The 18,523-nt window shown below is 37.9% G+C and overlaps 2 protein-coding genes across 2 annotated transcripts in view; one reads left to right on the top strand and one right to left on the bottom strand.

The window, feature by feature from the left end:
• LOC310899249 (inositol 1,4,5-trisphosphate receptor-interacting protein-like 1) overlaps positions 1 to 18,523 on the bottom strand; it is a 417,910-nt gene that overhangs the window by 32,724 nt on the left and 366,663 nt on the right. The window lies entirely within an intron of this gene.
• Positions 1 to 18,523, top strand: part of LOC310898503 (uncharacterized protein) — a gene marked incomplete at its 5' end in the record, with an annotated part of 170,321 nt that overhangs the window by 71,832 nt on the left and 79,966 nt on the right. The window contains one exon of the mRNA XM_083833707.1: positions 17,639 to 17,697. The remainder of the gene's footprint in view (positions 1 to 17,638; positions 17,698 to 18,523) is intronic.

Genomic DNA, 18,523 nt, shown 5'->3' with positions numbered 1-18,523 from the left:
AAGTCTGTGGGTAAAATTGAATTTGAGGCATAAAAAAAATGATATGAAAAACATAACTGCAATTTCTGTATATTTTTTTTCTGTAAATTTAATGTGTGTATAATTATTTTTCTGTAATGTAATTAGAGTTGCTGGTTAATAGCTGTGTTATTATGATTAGCCTGAATTCAAAGAATGGAAACACTAATATCATTGTGTGGAAAATACTGTGATTGTTTAAGCTACTCACTATTCACAAGTTTTGAAAGAGCAGATTTTCCCAGGAATGCTGTGTTTCAGAGTTTAAAAGCCTTTTGAAGCTGCTACTAAACTATGGAAACTGGTGATACTTCTGAGACCCTGAGCCCTAGAGTGAGGCTCAGTTGTACCTTCAGTCCAGATCAGGATGAGAAATAGACCTACACAAACCCTTCCATTAAACTTTTGGTTCATGGCTTCTGTAAAAGGAAAGTCGTGTGTCTGCTTCACAGAGACGTTGTGTGTGTGCTCTAACAGGTGTTTGACCTGAAAGATTCAGGGAAGATGAGAGTGTGACAGGTCAGCCTTTATACAGGAACTGTCTGTGCTGTACTTCAACCCACAGAGCTGTGCACCAGCTTCACTGAACTGCCAGCCAAGGCACCACAGCAAAGCAAGTACATAAAAATGAAGGTGCCTGCATTTGAATGCCTAAAGTATCTTAGTCCAGAACCCTACACCTTCCTGGTACCTAAGTAAACCTTGCTTTCAGTGGATATCAGACATCTAAATATGAGCTATCTCTATGAAGAGCTTTGGAGCTGGTAATTGCAGGCTGGAGTGGAGGTCCCTGGTCCCAGTCTGGAGAGGGGAAGCCAGGTGCCCAGGCTGAGCATCTTGCAACGTCTGCTGTCAGTGTGCATCATTAACCTGGAAGGTAAGACTGTGAACAGCATCAGCATAAGACAAGTTGTCTTGCAAGAGTGCCCAGTTTAGCATTTCTTTATCATAAAAGAAAGAGTGGTTTCTGTTTCATACACTCTTTAAATAAAGTGATTTGGTGAATGCAGTGAACCCACTGATGCATTGCTGCTTGGTGCGTCTGAACCAGGTGACTTCCCCAGGGAATCTGCTTTTTGCCTCCTTTTGGGTATAGGCACTGTTGGACCTAATTTATTACCTGTGAGGAGATTCTTCAATGATGACTTGTTTCATGGTTTCTCCAAGTTGGGACAGCTGTTTGTAAAGACAGAACTGCAGGGCCTAAATAACTTTCATGGCAAGTTCTCTGAGAATTTATCTAGCATATGTTTAGTTAGAGGGATTAATATTTTCTTCTTTTTAACTTGGTCCTAGGTACCAATATGTATAGATACATATATATTGTGTGCCTATTTGGAAAAATAAATATATAAGAAAACTCTAGTCTGTAAGCCTAAAGCAACAATTAGGTGTAAAATTGAGTTCTCTTCATGTTAGTTTGATGTGTTAGGATGAAATATAGTTGCCTAGTTTATTTGGGTTGCATTTTGTCCAATTATTGACAGCTTTCTCAGCAATTATTTTGTACTTCCTCTCCTTGAAAGTGTGTCTTTAATTTTGGAAAAGCTACATTTTACTTTGCTATCTGCAAACACAACGAAAACTTTTTTTTTTTTTTGTGTATGTGATACACTATCAACATTTTTATGATGAATTATTATTTTCTTAGCCAGAAATAATGATGTTAACATCCTGAAAATTAAATTGCTTTTCCCAGTAGCTCAGGAAATTAAGGTAAAAGAGAAGCTTTGTTGACTGTATGTTCTCATAGGCTGGAAAGATCCTATCATAATATGCTAAGGAAAAAATCTGGAACACATTTGGCACAATTTTAGAGAATTAGAGTCAGGAAGTAGATAGCTCAATGGAGTTGAATAGAAGTGAAAGGAAGTAAAGAAAAATCTATTTGAGAGAGACTGTGGGTTTTCTACGGCTGCCAGATTAACCTGTCAAAGTAATTTGTTACCTATTATATATGGCACTTGGTTCAGATGTAGAACAGGGGATGTAAACAGGTTCAAAGGAGCAATGAGTTTGAATTCCACACCATGTCTGCTTTTCCTTCACAGTCAGGGGTGGACAAACTTTGATGAACATATGTGTACATGCACACACCATCCCCTCTCTCTCCCACCTCTCTCTACATGTGCATATAAAGCTTCTTTTCCTTCTTCAGCATCTCTCCCCATTTTCACATGACGTTTCTTTATCTATTTTCCAAAATACCAAATGCCTCAAAAGGGAATATTTCTGGCTAGGAAATACCAGAAATTTCATGTGACTACCCTGTCTGAAATATATCTTTGAGGAATAGATACATTCTTTTCTTCTGTCATTTGACATTCTACTATTTTCAAAGTCTTCTGAAGCAAAATTTAAATGGATACATCAATAGTTTTATCACTGAAAGTGAAAGATGTTTTGAACTTTCTTACTTGAGACTGCTGACTGACTGAATATTGCTGCTAGCTCAAAGACAAACAAAAGCACTGACTTTCTTGCTTACCTTCTGTCTTGCTGGGTCTGAGAGCATCCTGGCCTTAATTCAGAAGTTTGTGACCTTGTAGCAGAGGCCATATGTGTATGGATTGTCTCTGAGTGCAGAGCTTTGAATCCAGGACCCTAACTTCTTGCGTGACTTTTCCAGCACGAAGAAATTATGCAAAAAATGAGACCTATCTCTTGTCTCCTTCAGCCTTGTGTTGACTGTGTCTGGCAGTTAAGCTCTGTTGGGGGCATATTAGCCATTCCCAGAACATGCTTCCAGGACTGGATGCCTGTGGCAATCTAGGTGTGAAGAGACTGTGTGATTTGCAAACAGCTTTAGTCGCCTACACGTCCATCTCTGTCTAGGTGGTGACAACTTTAGTTGGAGTCAGTAGCAAGACTGTAGATCTGTAAAAAAAAGTTTTCAGCTCAAATCTAGCAGTTTTGTGAGAGACAATCTGTGTCTCCCATATTCAAATGCTTAATCCTACCCAAGGTAAAAAGTAACAAACGTTACTTTTGGGAGACCTTGCTTGGCACCTACTTCATGGCTGATAACTCCATTGGTGTAACAGTAGCATTGTAAATTGTGCGCTTTCAGTCAGTTCATATAGCAAGGTAAAGATATTACAGCTGTAGTCAGGAATGGCTCCGAGATGTTTTGTGAAAACCACATGCAAATACAAGGCCCTCCTGTAGCTAGGAAGGGAACGAGAAAATACAATGAGACTGTGGTTTAACAGGATTTTTTCTGCAGTGATGATACTGACCTCTTCACAGCCAGTCCTGCTGTTCTTTGTATTTGATCTTGTCCACATGCCGAAGGGTCTGCTGCTAGGCAGTACTTACACAAACTGCTGTGAACAGGGTCAGAGGTCTGGCTTGGTCATCGGGTTCATAGCGCAGCTGCACAAACAGTTTGGCAGATTTGAGGGCCCCATGCTGCTCTGAGGAGCGAGAGGAGGAGGCCACTCAGCAGCGAGGGAGCAGGCAGTGAATTCCCTATGCAGATATTGTTGTGAACACTACCACATCACAACACAGCATCCAACATCAGTTTGAAGGACACTTAAGAAAAACTTTTAAGAGTGGTGCTTTGTGATGTGTGGTGCAGATTGCCTCCCATGGAAACTGCGTGGCAGAGCTAAGCAATTCCACCCCACCAGGTGTTATCCACACCAGTGTTTCAGTAACTAGGCTGGCTCACTCTGGACTTCAGTGAGGCATTTCTGAACTTGAATAGGTGACCACAACACATTTTATGCACAGGGTTCAATTCTCGGGTTAAAATGTAATGAAAACATGGCATAGGTGATGAAGCACCCACAAGAGGTATGAAGTACCTCACAGTACCTGTTGCACAAAAGTTCCTTTTGTCGTTGTGCATCTACATTGAGATTATAATATACATCTACATTGAGATTATAATTGACTTCCATGGGGTAGAATCAAAGTTTGTCTGCTGAGGCACTTTCTGTGTTGATTGTCAAATAGCTGAAAGCTTAAATGCCTTGCTTCGGAAATAAAAGTCATTCTGAAGAAAAGGGATTTTATTTTAATTGAATAACAGTAGTGGCAGCAACAGTTTCTCATCGGTTCTTTTATATTTTTAAGATTTAAGAGACTGGGGAATATACTCTCTCATTCCCATGTTATAAGGCCGTGAGGAAGTTGTGGTTATGACCTGCTGTCATTTTGGAAGAGCACTTGGTACCAGGCATTCGTTCTCCAAATGTACCCATCCTCTCCAATTTACCGATTCCACCTTCTTCAAATACTGTTGTTACACAAGTAAGTTCTCAGCATCCAAGTGCTCCTGAGCAGGATACTGGCCTCCACTGTATAGAACAGAAAGGGTTGGTTTGCTTTTCCTTTCTTTTCCTAGCTTTCCTGTACCCTTTGGTTCTCAGGTCATGTCAAGCTACTGACTCCTAGTTTGCAGTCCTCTTCTGGTGCTAGTTTTTGTTGCTCACTTTTTATATTTTTAAGCACTAACCCATGTGTAACCCTGCCCCCTCCTTCAGCATTGAAAAAACTGCCTCCTTATCATATCTCAAATCACTCCTTCAGCATTTTGTGTTCTTCAGCAAGGAAAACTCTGATGCTTAAAACTTTGTGTGCAATTGGCTGTGAGTGGACTGCTTATCATGCTGACCACCCTTATCTCACTGTTTCTTGGTACCCAGTCATCTGACCCTCACTTGCCTGTTGTATTTGCCTTGACTGTCAGCCCCTATAGAAAGGATACTCTGTTCTCATCTTTCACAGGGTAACAAAGAGCTGATATGAGGATAAATGTTGCAGAACTGTGACTACACTAGATTATGATAATCTAAGCAATGAGTGCAGTGATGACCTTGCTAAATCTGTTCGATCTTGATACCGTCTTGTGCATTGGCACAGTCAGGCTTCTTTGCTCCACTGCAAGAGTACTGCAGTGATGAATGCACCTCTCTGTTTCATTTTAAAGTTTTGATTGAAATTTAGACAAACTTCAAGTGACATGAATTTGAAAGAGACATGTTACCCAAATGGAACAATGGGGTAGTCATTGGGCTTTTTTTTTTTTTTAATTCTTTTCTTCTTTTTTTTTTTCCCTGTTTTTTTTTTCTTTTTTCTTTCCACTTTTTTGTTTGTTGAGAGCAAAGCAAATCAGACCATGATAGAGTTATTCCAGATGATTAAATCATACTAGATCCAGTTCCTGTGGAGTTCTGGCTTGCCACCTTTGATCTCAAGATTAGCGCAAGTTCATAATCGGTCTGGCCTAAAATCACATGGTTTTCACATGTTCTTACAATTTACACACACACACACACAAAATGTTGAAAATATCAGTCATGTCCAACTTAGAAAAGATTACTTGTCTCTGTGTTAATAAAAATTAAATACAAGCACAAAAGCCAATGAAATGTGATTTTTTAGCTAACCGTTCAGCTAGATGATGGAATGAGAAGGATATCTGCCAGCTAAAGCCAGCAGAGAGTCATATACTACCCACAATTTCTTAAAATAAATAACGATGTGATTTTAATAGGGCCATTAAAAATTGGAGTGATATTTTAACACCATTAATACTGACCCTTTATTTCTTAAGCTGACAGAGTGTGACCTAGAAGAAACCAAGCTTTGCATCTGTTTTCAGTAGAACCTAAAGATGTAGCTACCTAAATTCTACTGGGATTTGAATTCTTTGGGATTTAAAACTATAAATAACTCTAGGTATCTTTGAAAATGATGGTCTAAACCCCTTTCTTTTGGATTATAACACCATCTCTATGACTGTTTTGTTTCTTCCTGCAGAGCAGTTAGTAGATAACAAAGGTGACTTGGGTAGTCATTTGTATGAAATGAAATGAGTTCACTGCGGATCTATCATTCCCATGACATTAATTAAGGCCTAAAGACTTTGGCCTGTCGCTAAATTCCTCCCCCTCATGAATTTACAAGATACAGCAACCTAGAACTCTGACCTAACACACAGCATTACTTAGACTATTTTCTGTGTTTTTTCTTCTACTCACTGCTTTAATCTTTTCATATTCAATACCACTATCAGAACATGCTATCCATTTAAAATTAATTATGACTATTTAGTTATATTGTGGTCTAAACGGTAAACCTGATTACAACAAGTTTTCCTAGCTGTGTTCAGAATATGTGTAGGTACATATATAGGATTTTGAAATATAAATATATTAGTAAATGTACAGTTTACACCAGATTTAATGCACTTGTGGTGAGAACCGAGGGCTGGGCTCAGCAGCTATGCTTAAATGCAGGCAACTTCGTCTTATCCAGCCTTATTTGTAATTATACACAGGAGAAAAATAACTCCAGAGGCAATGGGATCAAGTAGAGGAAAGGGGTTTTGGCTGCCTTAAATTTCATATCTGAACGCAGGAGAGTTGTCTTTAGGAATAATATTTTTATGGCATGTTACAACAATTTTCTCATTTTGCTATAGTGAATATAGTGCACAAAGCTCGAGATCTTATGCCTTGGGGAGGATATCCTTACATTCAGGTGCAGATCTATAGATCTGCCCTTCTGGAATCACTAAAATATTGTGCAAGTCAAAGTTACCTTGGCGTGTCTGCATTCAATTATTCCTTGTCTGAATGTAGGACTAAAATCTTGGCAGCAACAGTTGTGAAGTTCAAAATATCATTAACGGGTGTGAATGAATGTGTGAGGATATATCATGGATATGTTTATGTACATTAATGGTGTTTTTTGTTGTTGGCTTTGATTTTATTGAAAATCTTTTCAAAAATTTGCAAATTAATTACCAGCATCTGTTTTCACATGGTAAACTTATGCTTTTCTTTATGCTAAGGTTTTTCATAGGTATTGATTAATTATTAACACTCCATGTAGTAAACTTTATTATTTTAAGTACCAATACTTATTCTCATCTGTATAAAACTATTTTCACATGCTTGCCAGTCTGAATAGATTCAGTGTTGCATGATATATTTAAACATTTAGTGAAGTTTTCATGGTGGTTGAGACACCTAAAAAAAAGACAAAATATCAGGGAAATGCAATTATCATGCTCTACACATAACTTTGTATAAATTTAGTTTAATACAGCCAGTGAAGACCATGTCACTGATGAAAGAAAAGCTTTTGTTTTAGGGCTAGTTCCCAATTTACATGAAATCAATAGGAGAGTGTAATTCAAAATACAAATCTGCCCAAGAAGAAATGTATAGAAAAATAGCTGAGTACGGCCACTTTTTAGCAGTAAATTTCCAAGTAATTCCCAAGTGGGAATGTAATGTTATGAATGATTACATTATTTTTCTCCATTCCAATCCAAACACAGAATCAATTTATTACAGGGAAGAGAATACAGATAAACTTGGGTAAAAATCACAAGCCAGATCCACTTACTGGATGGAAAAAAAAGACATTCGTTTTTTGTGCTTTATTTTGTTGTTTGTTTGTTTGTTCTACTGTGCATAAATCCAAACAACTGCTCCTCAAGAAAATTAAACCCTCAGATTTCAGTAGATCTGCTTGAAGTAAGGTGGAAACAAATATCGGAGTTAATATTTTTCAGTTTCAGAAAGGTTCATGACTAGAAAATTAGTAAAATTAAATATAATTTCCCCAGCTGATTAGAACCTTTGTCACATTCTAATTCATTTCATGATGTAGTTTAAACTCCTGTTACTAGCATGTTTTATATCTTGCCTGCAGAGCTCTTCTACACATTTTCAGATATAATCTTATTCTTCACTGAAGAAAAAGCAGATATCCTAGAGATAACCCCTTATAACTTTATTCATATTTTCCACCAGGTCAGCATTTTCTTTAGGATCATGTATGTCATCAGCGTGTGTTTTGATTATTTCAAAGGCTGATATTTTTACTTATTTCCTTTTGTTCTTGTCTTTCAGTCTCCTGTTCAGATCATTATCTGTCAGAAGGTACCCGTTCACTCTGATTTGAATTAATGAGAATTTGCACAGAGAGTTTTTAGCTCTCCATTGATCTTGGCACACAAGTGTATTTGCTTCAGTTTTTGCTTTCAGTTTGCTTTAGTTTCCCCAGCATTCATGCAGCTTCATGTATCTTTTGCTAGAAATCCCTAACAGAAAAATTGCCATTTGTATTCAGAACTTTATCTGATTGTCTTCTTGTTTTCCGTAGCATAACAAACCAAAGAAGCAACTTCTATTAAGTGAAAAAATATTAATTATTCTGAAGATAATAAATGACTGTTAGCTTACTATATACCTTTTCAGGCTCACAGTTCTGGTAATTTCCCTATGGGAGATCACCAATAAAAATCTTTAGTAAAAAATCTACATGGAATTTGGGAAAAAAAAAAATTATGATCTCATTCAGAAAAATTTTGTCACCAAAACATTCATACTTTCAAAAGTATGAAAAAAACAAACCACTAAACCCTTGCTTTTCTACTATGATATGAGAGTTATGTAAGTGATTACATGATGTAATGATTTTCTTGAAGGGAAAATGTGTTACTTCAAATTTTGCTATTATTATAAAAAAAAAAAAAGTAATAAAAACACCAGGACCACATCATCTCTTTCCCCACAGCAAGCTATTTTCTTAAGAACTAAGATTTACTCATTGTTCAGACTCCATTTCAGTAGCTGGAACTACCTCATTTCACCTTACTTCAGTACAGGACTCCCTTCCTTAGGGTATCATTGAGTGTATGGATGGTTGCCAGACTCTGGTCCATTTTGATTCAAGGTCTAGATAAAGAAACTTTTTTTTTTTTTTTTCCCCCACCGTTTTCATTCTAGCCAGAAAACTCCTTTCAGTGATATAGTGATTGCCCCCCCAAAATGTTCAGTCTATTCCCTCTATATTATTTTAAGACCTAAATCCATTTACATGCCTTGTTTGAATGAAAAAGAAGAGCAAGAGCCTCTTTTCTACGTTATTTCTTTCTGATTTCTTTCTGCCTTGTGACTTCTGCTTTTAGAAGAAAATAAAGTAGCAATGTGTTAGTGGAACTAATCCCAAGTACTTGGGGATATAGATTGGGCTGAAGTTTTAATTGATCAAAAGGTCCCTCTTTCTCTTCCAACTCCTTGCTCTACCCTGTACAAACAGGTTCTCTGACTTTGATCAACCCTCCAGTCTCCCATGCCACTCATGCATGTCATGATATCTACTATTCAAAGGAAAAACTAAGTGGCTGCAGTTTCCAATTCAATTATAGAGACAGCTTTCTTTCTTTCTTAAAATAACAATAATATTTCAAATACACATTTTTGTGTTCTTACTTTAGTAGTTCTCAAAGTGCAGGTATATGCAGCTCCTCCTGGGAACACTCCTCCAAGGCAAAACTGTGACACTTTTGCTCCTGCCCTGTGTGAAGGACCTCAGGGCAGATTGGCACTGTGTTCCTCATCTTTCAGTTTTGCTGTAGAGGTAGAGGGAAGTTTTGTTGTTGTTTTTGTTTCATTTTTTTGCAAAGAAAAAAGTGGAAGAGGCTTATTTGTAACTGAGCAGGAGAGCTTATTTCCTACCAGTGCTACCTCAGTTCTTAATTGAATCTCTGGCTTTGTGGAAACTTGTGGTTTCCAGCCTAAGAGACTTTAAGGCTTTTTTATAAGTCAGAGGAATTAAGAGTGGAAGGAATGCTTAAAATTGGTTTTCTTTACCTTTCTGTGAAATGTTCAGATGCAAGTTTATTTTGATCCCCATTCAGTTTTGAGCCTTCTTACGTTTATAGAGTACTTTGCCCAGCTTTTTAATCTCATGCTTAAAATCTCTGCAGCATTTTTAACATAACCTAGGATGCCTTAAATGTCCTTGAATGTGAAATAATGTAGTTAATATATATATATTTTAAAATGTATTATTATTAAATCATACCAGGTTCTTAACTGTATTTTTACATTCAAAGAGCAATATAAACACACCATGGCTGGAGTGAATGTAGAAATATTGATTTTCTGTTTACACTGGCAAATACACACATAAGTGTCCTTTTAAAATGACTGTTCTCTCTGTCATTGTCCTCTGTGGAATACCTGTATCAATGGGATCAAGTTATTCTACTGAACATGGAAAGTCCAAAAATCTTTTTATTTATTTATTTATAGGAAAAATGATAATAAGGGAAAAGGAATGTCAGCACACAACAGAAAAATGTCTATTCTACAAAGGCTAGGGGCTTTTCAACCCTCAGTTGGGAGTGATTTTTTTCTATGGAGATATTTAACCATTTTCTTTTCATTTTCCTGACTTTCTGTTAGCTTCCCCATGTCTGTTTTCTTCCTTGAATTTCTGGGCAGGGTTCCTATACTTATTGCCACACCCCAGAAGCTTTGTTGGTCCTCAACATACTGACCTGGGAGAATGCAGAAAGAGGTTAGTGGCCATCTCCAGAGAGCTGGGCATCTACCAGCAGAGAGCCCATCTTCATTACAGTCTGTGATCCCTATGGAGTTGGTTTAGGTTATTAAAGGCTACTCATGGAAATTTTTTGCTACCTTGTTCCCATGCTTATGTGCCTGAAATTGTATCTACTCAAAGTCACACTGTTTTGAGTCTTGAAATATATTCCCAACTTTTCTTTGAATGTGTTGAGCTGTTCAGTCAGAGCAAATGTGAAGCTTCAGTGAAGATAATGCACTCAAAAAGTGCAACACTGATTTGTGAACGTCCTTAAGTGGCTTTGTATTATGTTGAAGAGCTTTTTAAGAGAAATTACAGGGCTAAAATCACAGCTTGCAGGAGAAAAGTAATATTAATATTATTTTCTTCAAGCTCTTGACCTGAAGAACTTGATAGGACAGATATCAAAATGTACTCATCCAGAATAGCCATCACCTAGGGAGTAGCACTTGAAATAAAGACTGTGGCACAGAATAATAAAATCCTGTCATCTCTTCTTCTCCCCCTCTGCCTCCCCCACATCCCCCCCACCCCTGCCCCACCCTCCTTCCTTTTTTTTTTTTTTTTGGTCTTTTTCTTCTATTTCCTTTAGTCATATCTGGCATGGGTATGGCCCTTTAAGAAAGAAAATTATTATAGCCATGATCTGAGGATCTGAAGCTTATCTTTAACACTCCATCTTTTCCTATCCTTTGTCATTGTCTGAATTCACTGTAGCAGTTCTCTCTATTTACAGATACCATCTCTAGAATGTTGCTGTTAGTTGTCTTCATTTCTTATGTTGCTCTAACAGGTCTGGAGACATTGCCAGTTTCCTTTTCCTTTTTTTTCCGTGAGATAAGCATCTAAATGCAGGAACTCCAAAATATAATTAATCCTGACAATTTGTCACTATTACTATGAAGTAAGGTTAGATATCTGGTTTTGACTAGACACCTAACTTTTAGATACCTAAGCCATTTTTTACACCTGCTTATTTTGGATAGTAAAGCACTTCACCAGCAGCTGATTTATATGTCCTGAAGTGCCTTAGCTGTCTTCAGTGAAGAGACCTTTGTTTAAAACTACAGAGTCAAATCCTCAGTGAAAAGCAATCATGTAACATCAATTGTTAAATTAATTAAATGGAATTAAAAATCAGATTGTTCTCTTCCATACTCTTAATATACATTACAATCAAATCAGAATTTTTCTGCATTGAATAAGTGGCAGGGAAAATAAATTCAGGCAGGAAATAAGATTAGAACAAATGTTAGGAAAAAAAAAGAAAGGATGTAAACACCCTTCTAATTCAGTAATTCTTTACAAGTGGAGTAATTGCACACACCCATGCAAAGTATACAGAAATAAAATCTTTTCACCTCAGGAAGTGAGGTGAAATCATTTTACATCAATTTTGCACCCTCATATGGCAGTGAAATGAAAAAAGCAATGGCAATCCCTTCAGAAGCTCTGACTGCATGTCAGATTGGCTCCTGGAAGGCAAGTAAGCAGGGTACATCACAGTCAGGCAGATTTGTCTTTCTTGCTAATTAGTTTAATAAGGGTAAAATAGATTAAGAGAAGAGTATAATATTATTTATCTAATCAAAAGAGATACTAAATTTCTATATGCTTTCAGAGAACAGCCACTTTTGAAGCTCAAGGTGCAGGTGAAAGCCCAGCAATAGGCTGGGGGCCCCTCCTTGCTTGCTCAGGGTACAGGGGTCTTCCCAGGGGACACATTTTACGTGTGGATGTGACGCACAGTCCTCCTGAGAGGCCCTGAGGGAGTAGGGCTGGTCTGAGCTGTGAGAAGCTGAGCAGGAACTGCTAAGAGAATCAGAGAGGTTCACAAATGAGGCCTGTGGGGACATCAGTGCTTCCACCCAGAGGAGGATGCTAGTCTCGGGGCCAGAGGGATCTCAGGCAGGATGCAGCACCCAGCTGGTGCCACGATGTCTTCCAGTGCCACAGGTACTGTGCACAGGTGCAGGAAGGTCTTCAGGGCTGGGAGAAGACTTGCTTCCTAGGCACGTGGGTAGCTCAGTTTGCGGAGGGTGCAAAGGCAGCAGACCTCGCAAGGTCTTAGTTTGCTTTGATTATGGTTTGAGGTACAAGGGAGGAGACACCGGTCTTGGTTCATGCTGGTACTACTTACATGGGGAAATGAGGGAGAAATATTCTGCATGGGAAATGCAAGCTGCTAGGCAGGAGACTGGAGTCCATGACCTCTCTGGTCTCAAACACTGCCAGTTTCACTGCAAGGTCCATGAGACAGGCAGAAGTCCAGAGCCCCAGCTCATGGTCGACTCAAAGGTGTAGAAAAGAAGAATTCGGCTGTGTTAGGAACCAGTGAATGATTTGGGAATGTTGTACCCTAGAAAGATAGGCTTTACCTTAATCAAAATTGATCCTGGTTGCTGGCACTGAGAATAATGCAGAAGATTATCTAAACTAGAAGCAAAAGGAAATCTGATAGGCATTGAGGAACACCTGTTTCAGTCTGATGCAATCCATACAGAGGATGTGGCTAATGTTCAATGAAACTCCAAAAAGGCCAGGAGGGAAATAAATAAGAATTGCAACATACAGAGAAGGCAGATCAGACTGTTTACAGTACAAATTGAGTAGTATGTGCAATATTATGCAATGCTAAAAGTTGTAAATGCTTCTATGTCAATAGCAGAAGACTAAAAAATAGGACAGAAAAATGGAATAATTGGCATCCGTGGGAAATCTAATAGAAATCTTCTCTGAGACTGGTTATGCGGAGGTAAGGAGTAGGTTACTATGTTGCTTGGACATCAATTTTGTAGTAAGTACAAATAGGATATTTGGGGTGTGGGAGAGGCGCAGAGCAGGAAGGATAATGCGAAAGTCAAATACAATATAATGTTGTTGGGAAAGAAGAGCACTGAGGAATCTATGTGGGTGAAATCTATCTATTAAGAAGTTAGCAATAAAAATGTATTGCAAGGCCACCTCCCATCTGATCAGGACAAAATAAGTGAAACTGAAGCAGCTGCAAAGTTAGGACAAGTCAAAATATAGTAGGTTTTAACTACCTAGCTACAGTGCAGCGCATCTCATCATTATGAGATGTAGAAAGAAAACTTTATAATGCAACAAACATCTCCTTCCTCCATCAGCTTGTCTCAGAACACATAATAAACAAACAAACAAAAAACAGACATTATCCTAAACTCAGTCTTACTCAGTGTTGAGTGGTACACAGGACCTCACTCTACTTTTATTGGTGGTGAGCCACTCTGTAACAATGATCTCAATACAATTGAAGTTAATGTTAGTATCATGAGGGAAAAAGACAAATAAATCCAAAAGCTGGATATTCAGTTTCAAGAAAGAGCACTGGATAAGAAAAAGATGAATAGTTAACACAAATAAATAAATAAATCAACCAGCCAGTCAAATGATCGTATAAAGAATAGTTCAACAAACAAGAGCCCGGAGTATGTATTGCAAGCCCAGTTAAACTGTGTACTGCAATTCCAGGAGAAAATGAAGCCATCAAATGAAATTTCTTCAAAGCTCAAGGGGAAAGCTATCACAGCAAATGAAGGGAAATGGAAAATGATACTATCTTAGGCAAAAGAACAGCAGTTAAAAAATGGTAGGTCTGCACAAAGAATGAGAAAGCGAAGCCTGTAATACATGACAAATAGGAAAAATAAAATAAAAAAATATTAAGAGGGATAAGAGAATTTGAAGGGTACCTTATAAAGACGTAGCCTATTGCACCAGACAAATGGTTGTTTAGCAATCCCAGCCTCCAAGAAAGGTCTGGATGGTACCCCTGTGACATCCTGGTAACTACAATCTGGTGAATCTTCTCTCCATCCCTGAAAAAAAACAGAGAGTTTATGATAAATAAAGGATCACTGAATACATGAATAAAGAGGGTTTATTATGAAGGTTCTTGTAAGGGTAAAGCCTGTGTCACTGTTCTGGTGAGGTTCTTTTCATTCTAGTTTACTGGGTGTGTTGGTGAACATAACTCAATCCCCTTTGTCCAAACTAATCCAAATCCTAATACATTTTGATTTTTTTAAAAGCTACTGACAGAGTTTTCAACTAAAGGCCCTTGAGAAGTAAGCTGCTTTAGTGTTCAATAAAAGGTTCTTTTAGGGGCCACTATCAGTACTGGGGCCAGTTTTATTCAAGATCTTCATCAGTAACCTGGAAAAGGGAGTGAATTGTGAAATCTCCAATTTCACAGTTGGTAGTACATTATATTGGGTAGTCAAATGTCACGCTGGTGGTAAGGATCATCAAAATGACCTCAGTGAGTAAGCAGGAAAATAAAATGATAGATAAGCTTCAGAGGAGGTAACTGTAAGGCAGGAAAAATAATCCAAATCACGTTTACATGATATTGCCTTAGAAGGAGACACTAAGGGGGTTGGGACTCTTCAGCTTAGAGGGAAGAAAAGAGTAGGAATAAAGTCTGCAAAACTTAGAAGGTGATGAATGAGGTATATGAAGAACTTTTATTCACCAAACACCACAGTACGAAAATGAGTGAGCAGTTACTGAAATCAATGGAAGGGAAGTTTAAACTAGATAATAGAAAGCACCCTTTTACTCGGTGTGTAGAGTATTTCTGGAATTTCTTGCAACAGGAGGTTATGGAGACAATATCAGCAGGACCATAAATTAACTAAGGAAAGTCATGGAAATCAGGTCTAGAGGCAAACTGTAAAAGCAAAGGCAGGGACATGCTCTCTAACATCACTAACACAGAGATTTTGGATGCTGGAAGTCTCTAAGGGAAGGGACTGCAGCTGATCATCACTGCTCTCCCAAAATAGCACCTATGATTGCCTCTGTTAGAGAAGAATATAGGTCTGGGTGGGCTAATGGTCTGACCCTGTATGGGATTTCTTCTGTCCTTACATTTTGTAAGTTTACCCTAGTTTGAAGTGAATATTTATTTCAAAAAAATATTCTTTTAATCTTTTAAGATTTGTTCCCCTTCATTCCAATTACCACTTCAAATGCTCACTATTAGAACCTGAGCCAAGAATAGAGATTATTTCTACATAAATAAAATCAAAGAGAACTGGAATTTATCTGAAAAGCGGTAGAATGGAATGGGAAGGAAGGAAGAAAGCAACACCTCCCTTCCTACCTATTTTGGGAACAGTAGTCATTCTTTGCTGTTATTTGATCACGCTGTAAACATCTGTGCTATTTTACACAATGTTCTCAATAGACTTAGTAAAATGGCCTACACAGCTAGAGTACCTTTACTCATTAACTGTCCTCACCTCCTGCCAACAGGTCTCCTTCTAACCTCTACTTTTTATTGTGGGGAATCATATTATGAGAACCACTTCTTTGTGGCTGATCAGTGTAGATAGGTTTTAGCAGTTCATTGTTCAGTTGCTTCTACAGCAGGAATAATAGCAAAGCAAAGACCTAGAAATGCAAGAAGGCCCACCACCAGCCACCTCAAGTATATCTTGAGCAAGGATCAAAAGTATTTCAAAACTAATCAGTCAGTTTAAAAGGTCAAGAGGTTTTTACTGAAATCAAATATGCTGGTTCTTATAATGTGCCATTGGGGTTTTTGAATTCAGTCAGGTTGGGTCTTTAAGCTTCTTTTCTACAATCCGGTAGCATTACACACTTCCTTCTTAAGGCAAATGAAGCTTTTCATTGTTCCAGGAAGTAGACCTATAAAGAACGTGACAAATACCTTAGGACATGGCAACAAAGGGAGCTGCCATATGACACCTTAAAAGAGTAAGAATAAATGCCTGCTCTCAGCCATCCAGAGAGGAACTCTGAGTTTTAAAATATGATTAGCTCTGCTAATAACCCATCCATAGGTGTGCAGGACAGCAGGAGGAACAGAGGATGTATAGCCTGCATATGTAGTTAGCCTCTCTCAGAGGATAAATATGCTAATAATTTTCTCCTTGCTTTAATGTAAACCTGCACAGACTCACTTGCAGCCTGCACTTATTTACATATGCAAACCTTTAAGCTGTGAGCTGCATTTTTGGTTACTTTACATGCACACATATGCACAGATGCCATATTTTATATTGCCTTTGTGGACAGTTTTCTTAAATCCCATGAATCATCTGGATTCATGCCATAAGAGAAAATAGCAGGAAATAAGTTTTGAAGTAGGGCAGACTGGTATGACCTTCAGCTGTGCAGGTACAATTACCACTTTTCACAAATATATTAGCAAATGAAATGTTGCAATTTTGCTTTCAATTCACTGGATTCAGTGACAATGAAGTAACTCATGATTTATAACCAAGAAGTCAATTGTGACTTTTACTTTTTTGTCTATCTGTAGCAAAAACCCAGAAGAGGATTTAAACAAACACACTTATTTCTAAAGCCAACATCCTCGCCCAAACATGTTTATACATGCATAAAATCTCCCACATGGTATGGCCCTAGACAATTATTTACTACCTTTTGTGCCTTTAATTACACACAATCTGCAGATTAAAGAGAAGAATGTTTTCCAGAAGGGTACCTTGTTATTCCATGGTGACTAAGTGTCATTTGTGTGAAACGTAAAGTTCCCAGAATAAATAAAAAACTAACTCCAAAATCAGCAGTGCTTGCTCTTAACAATGGGTTCAGAAGGACAAAACAATAAATAGTATTTAGACAAATTGCTTTCAGGAGCAAGTGGAAGAATTTGAACTACATAATTTTTCATTCAGATGATAAAAATAAAAAGATGTAAAGTGTGATTTTCTTTTGTCTTCTGTTTGGACATTAACGGGTTGTTCCAATGTGGAACAGTTAAAGGTGGGAAAAGAATTACATATTTTTTGTCTTCACACCCTGTAAAACAGAAGTTGCAGTAATACATGACTTTGATATAAAAATATTAATTGAATGTTCATTGCAAACATTGGTAGTTGTTAAGTACTTGTATAGACTGGACTAACAGATGTGCAATCTCAAAAGAAGGTAGTGGTACTTCTTAGATTTGCTCCAGAATTGCCCCTCATGCTTTGAATATTCTTTCAGTTTTGATTATTAAGAATAGCCAATAAACTCTTTTATCTTGTATAACATTACCTCAGAGTTATCATTTTCTCATTCACATTTTCAAAATGAGTTCCGTTTGTCAGAAATGTTGTATTGTCTTGAGAGAAGAGATGCACAAAGTAAGAAGAAAGAGAAATAAGAATATTTAAGCATATCTAAGTTATCCTGTAATTAGAATTCAAATAATTTATAGAAAAAAAATCTTGATACTTTTCAATTTCTATCATAGCAGATGACTTCCATTCTGGGCTATCTTCCTGGAAATCTCCCAGCAGAAATGTTTTAAAGGTGAGTGCAGAAGAAAGTGGATTTAAAGAAATCATGCATGTCTTTATGAGGCAATAAACCTTGTGTGTGCAAGCTATCATTAACTAACTGTAGTCAAGGGAGCAGACAAAAGAGACAGTACTATTGCCATAGGTTGTGGTTTAACCTGGCAGGCTGCTCAGCACCATGCTCACTCCCCCCTCTCAGTGGGCTGAGGGAGAGAATTGAGAAAGGTAAAAGTGCAAGAACTTATGTGTTGAGAAAGGGACAGTTTAATAAGAAAGAAAGAAAAAAAATATAAAAAAAATAAAACAAGTGCACAATAAAATTGCTCATCACCAGGTGACTGATGCCCAGCCAGGTCCAGAGCAATATCAGCTCCCCTGACCTGGCCAACTTCCCCTAGTTTTATTGATGAGCATGATATCGTATGGTATGGAATATCTCTCTGGTCAGTCTCGGCTAGCTGTCCTGGTTCTGTCCCCCCCCCAGCTCCTGGTGCACCCTGAGCCTCCTTGCAGGCAAGGCAGCATGAGAAGCTGAAAAGTCCTTGGCTCTGTGTAAGCACCACTTTGCAATAGCTAAAATGCCAGTGTGTTATTAGCATTTTTTTCCTCTCAAATATGAAACAGCACCATACCAGCTACTAGGAAGAAAATTGACTTTGTTGCAACCAAAACACAGACATGGCAGAAGGGCTGAGTCCAGATAAAAGTGATAACATAATACAAGAACCAGCAGCAGGTTCAAAGAGAGAATATCCCAAGTCACATGCCCTGACTATCCTTCTAAAAATGTTGGGGGTTGATGTTTAAGCCCAGGACACAAGAGAAAAAGACATTGCGAA

Source organism: Anser anser (assembly GCF_964211835.1).
Source record: "Anser anser genome assembly, chromosome: 4".
NCBI lineage: Eukaryota > Metazoa > Chordata > Aves > Anseriformes > Anatidae > Anser > Anser anser.
Note: the sequence above shows the minus strand (reverse complement) of the source record. Positions and strands in the feature narration are given on the sequence as shown.